This window comes from Rhinatrema bivittatum, chromosome 1 (assembly GCF_901001135.1).
Source record: "Rhinatrema bivittatum chromosome 1, aRhiBiv1.1, whole genome shotgun sequence".
Taxonomy (NCBI): domain Eukaryota; kingdom Metazoa; phylum Chordata; class Amphibia; order Gymnophiona; family Rhinatrematidae; genus Rhinatrema; species Rhinatrema bivittatum.
In genome coordinates, this window is record NC_042615.1 from 567,844,125 (window position 1) to 567,849,092 (window position 4,968).

Here is a 4,968-nt window from a genome sequence, read left to right on the forward strand (position 1 = left end):
ACCTAAAGGAAAAATAAACACAAGATGCATGTAAAAGTTTAAGATTATTTACTTGACTTCAAACGCAATTGCACACGTAAACATTTAGAATTGACTTCAAAGTGCATAAAATGCAGGGTTGCATACGCAGCAAAATTCCACAAATTCCATAGACTGAGAGACCCCGCTGAAAGCCTGGCAAGATGGATGAAGCAACCCCTTTCCGAAGAAAAGAGTTGTGGATGATCCATCATCTCATCAAAACAATGGCGATGATCGAGCTGAGAGGGAGCCACCAATCTCTGTATACTGCAATGACAAGTGCCGATGACGAAGATGCACCCATCTACAAAAGATAAAGGGGATGAAAATGAGAATGCATGCAGATCTGAAGCTGTTAAGCCTATTGGAAAACTAGCAGGAGTGTCTGAAATGTTAGTGTGAATACTCACAGGAAGAGAAGAGTCGAGCATTGGTGGGCAGTGGGTCAAGTGATGGCAGAGATGAGGCATTCAAGTAGAAGAAGTATCTGCCTCAGAAGGAAGAATAAGAGAGCCACCACTATCTCCACATACTTTAGCGATGACACAGCCATTTGCATATGAAAGAGAAAAGTCAATAAGAAAAGCAAGTCCGAAGCCAGTCAGTCCATTGGGGAACCAGCAAGAGTAGTCCTGTGTAACGTTGGAGTGTAAATACTCACTGGAGGAGAAGACTATCATTGGTGGCAGGTCAAATGATGGCAGAGATGAGGGGGAGAAGCATCTGTGCTGGAAAAAAAGAATAGGAGCACAATCACCATGTAGGCATACTGCAGCAATGAGTGACAACAATGCACCCATCTGCAAAAGAAAGGGAAAAGAGAATAACAATTAGACAACCAATTCTGAAGCCATCCAGTGCCCACCGGAGAACCAGAAAGAATGGTGCTGTGGCATGTTGGAGTGCAAATACTCATGTAAAGAGTAGAGACTAGCACTGATGCGTCCTATGATGGCAGAGACAAGGGGGAGAAACATCTGCGTAGAGACAAGGCATCCAAGTGGAAGAAGCATCTGCACAAAAAGGAAGAGCAGGAACATGGCCATAATTTTCGAATTCTGCAGCAACAAGCTCCGATTAATGCACCATTGGAAAATAAATCCTCTCCCACCATGCAGCCAGTGCAGTGGGGTTCAGAGACAGAGACGGTCATTGGTGGTCCGGCAAGGCAGATGACAGTGGTCTGGTGTGGCAACAGATTACCGATGTTTTCCTGTTCTCAAGTGGGGGCTGCAGGGGAGGCACATCCAGGAATCCTGGCGGAAAGCTTTGTGCAAGCTACTGGCCACAGAAAAGAGAAATGAGAGAAAGTCATGGATTGGTCCAGATGGGGGTCAATGATGGTGCAACTTTTGGTCAGGTCCAGGAAAAGTCGTGATGGGAGTCAGTGCAGTAGTAACTTGCCTCAAGGTTACTGCTTGTATCCGTGACTACCTCTTCTTCTGCCTCTGTGTGAGGGGGCTGCTGTGCTCTGTGACTTCTGAGGAGGGGGATGTGCTTGCCTCTTGGGGGATCATGAGCCCAGTCAGATAGTTCAGTGTCTGATTTACAACCTGCAAATTGGAGTCAGAGTTACATAGGACGCCAGTTGTGTCATCAGATGAAGTGCGAATGTGATCCAACATAACATTGGCTGCAGCTGTGTGTTCCCTCACTGATATTCTGGCCTCTCTACGCATCTGGTGCATTTCCTTTCACATGCATTCCATTTCTGCATGTATAGTCCTGCCTCATGATCAATTCCATTGCAAGCTGGTCCTCCACCACATCCATGGAGGAGGGTGGTGCATGTATTGGTGGAACAATGCCATCATCCACAAGCCCACCACTGGCCATGGCATCACCTGGTGACCCGCTACTCACACAGGTGCCAGGTGTCTCTGGTACATACAAGATTTCAGGCAATGATGTGTCTGACTCTGGCTACATGAGGTGGAGTTCGACCAACTGACTGTCCTCTTGTGTGGCTACTGCTGGTCACTTAACAATTGCAGACTTGTAGTTGGTTTTTCAGCTTCCCACGGGTGCATTCTGGGCCTGGCTCTCTTCAGCCACGGCAGGCCCCTGTGTGGAAGGTGCCTTTGTCTCTGTTGTTTGCTGACCACCTCCTTCCACAGCATCTGAATCTGTGCCCCCAAAATGGACACCTATCACATAGTCCTGTGGAAGAGTCACCCAGACTAGGTCTTCTGCCAGCATCATCTGCACCTTACATGGCAGGCCCGTCCTGTCTAGCACTTGGACTACTCAGTCTGTGCCAGCTTGGCCTTGACAGCTGCCCTGGTATCCCACCAATGGTGCTTGAGCTGCTCCACTGTCCTAGCTGCCACCAACAAGCTACTGACATCCTTCACAATGCTCTCCCAGATCTTCTTCCTCACCTTGGTGGATATCTTCTGACCAAAGAGCTCAGTGTGCTTTTCACAGACTCACCGCATTAGAAGGTTCTTCTTTTCTTCTGAGAAGTGCACATCACGCTGCCGCTGCTTCTCCTCCAGCAGTTGGCTGCTGGTTCATTGCTATCAGATGAATTGTGTGGGTCCCTACTTTTTGGGCACTATTCCCACTCCAGCTCCCCTCCCCCTCCCAGCCACTCTACCCACCTTATTTTCTTGCCCCCTCTAGCTGCACTCTCTACCTCATGCACATACCTATCCTCCCGCACCATCTCCCCTTCCTGGCTATGCTCAACTGACTCACCACACTCCTATCTGCTTCATCACACTCACTCACCTGTCACGCTCATCCTCTTCCACACTCTTACCCCCTCTGTCATGCTCCATTCTCACCATAGCCATGAATACCCACTCTTTTTCAGGAACCTAAACAAGCAGATAAAAAAGACAATTATAGATTAACAACCAGATAGACTTACCCAATAACACAGACAAAAGGAAAGGGTCAATGAAGCAGCACAAATGGTGCCACTCAGCAATCACAAAAACCAGCAGCTCCAATCAATTCCTAACACATGGCCTTGGAAGAACCTGCCTTTTATTCCCCTGCAAGGAAGAGTGTCTCAGAAAACGTGATGAGAAGTATGTACCAGTTACACATCAGTTTGGTCCATGTCACTTTAAACAGCCATTTTTAAGAAAACGAAGTGGGAGTTCTTAGTGCCTGTTTTTTTCCCACGGTTTTCTGCATTAAGGCTTTAGTGTGGGTTTTGACGGTTTGTTTTTTTTCCCTACCATTATGCTATTATATCGAGCAGGATTTTTGGTTTTTACCGTGCACGGTATAAAAAATCAGCACAAACGATAGCACCAGTTTTTGCGAGGATTTATTACATCAGTCCTTATATGAGGATGAACAATAAAGAATTTTAGAAATATTTAAAGTAGCTAAAGTTGTGACTAGAACGTTTTTCAGTGTAGCTAAATTAGCTCTTTCACAGTCACTTTTATAAAATCTCCATTGTGTTAAAAAAAAAATAAAAATAAAAAAAAAGTCATCAAATCTAGCTATAGATCCACCCTTGTTTACTAGGTCTTTCAAGGAAATTCCAAGGAAAACATTAATCCACAAGAAAGATAGGACTACTGGAAGTTTAAGAGAAGATTCCACAAAAAGGTGTTGCAGTTGAACATGTTTGCAGGGCTGGTGTAAGAGTATTAGGTGTCCTAGGCGAACCTTCCGTCATGTACCTCTCTTCCCCAACTTACCAACTGGAGGCAGCTCCAGCACAGAACTCCCTTCTACCTGCAATAGTGGCTCCAGATGAAAATTATGCAGGAACAAAAGCACTGATTTTCCTCCGCCAGCCCCAGTTTTCAAAAAGAAACTCTGCGGGCAGTCTCCCTTTTGAAAATTAAATTGCAGGTCTGCAGGTGCCGGTGCTGATTTCCCGCCAGGTCACACTGAGTTGCCAACTTTGGAACTTATTTGAACTTGCTTTCTTTTTCCCCATTGCAGCTGGATTGGAAGGTGGGATGGCCCTCAACCTTCAGTTGTGAGGGCATTTTTTTTAAATAGCTTAAGAAATTGCCCTCTTCATTCAGTTTAGATTAGTAAGAATTATTTAATATTAAGTTTTACACATGATGGATGGTTTTGGCTTGCATACTGTGATCATTTCTTTTGCCATGGCATGCAGAAATGAAAGAGAGGTTTCTGGGGTTCTGCAAAACGTTTTGGGATTGAAAAGGGCTCTGTGTTCCCTGTAAGGTTGGGAACCCCCTGTTCTGGAAGTTGCAGAAGTACAGCCTTCAGGAAAAGATGCACTGCTTAAAACAGGCTCTTTGCAACCTTTTTGCTCTACTTCTGGCTGAAACAAAAGTTTGGCTTGGCTCTGAAGGTCAGATTTATCAACTGAAGCAACCTCATAGGGGCTCAGAAAACCCATGGCTGCTATCATGGCTGCTGAGAGGAGGAAGTGTGACGTTGCAGCTGGCAGAAACCATCTAGCCGGTTTGCGAACAGTGAAGCTGATGGAGTCTGTCGTGCCAACCGCTGAATATGTGACTGTAGTTGGTCAGCCTTGGGACAGTGATGCAGCCCTGTCCGTCTCCATGCTGTTCCTTCTTTTGAGCATTTTTTCTGGTTTAGAAAGGAAAGAGAGATGACCATGGGAACAGTCAATGCTGCGCTAAATTACTGTCCCTGTTCTGTTGTTGCTGTATCTGGCTGGAGTTTTTGTATACTTATTGCACTGTTAGCCCGCGATTGGCCGCGCGTTTTCGACGCACTATTCTTATCCCTTATACAGTAAGGGGTAATAGCGCGTCCGTCTTCCACCCCGTGGGTCAATTTTTAATTTTTTTAAAAATTTTGAGGCCTCCGACCTAATAGCGCTATGATATTAAGTCAGAGGCTGTACAGAAAAGCAGTTTTTTCTGCTTTTCTGTACACGTTCCCGGTGCCGGCAGAAAGTAAAATGTGCGGCTTGGCTGCACATTCTACTTTCTGTATGGCGCGGGAATAACTAATAGGGCCATCAACATGCGT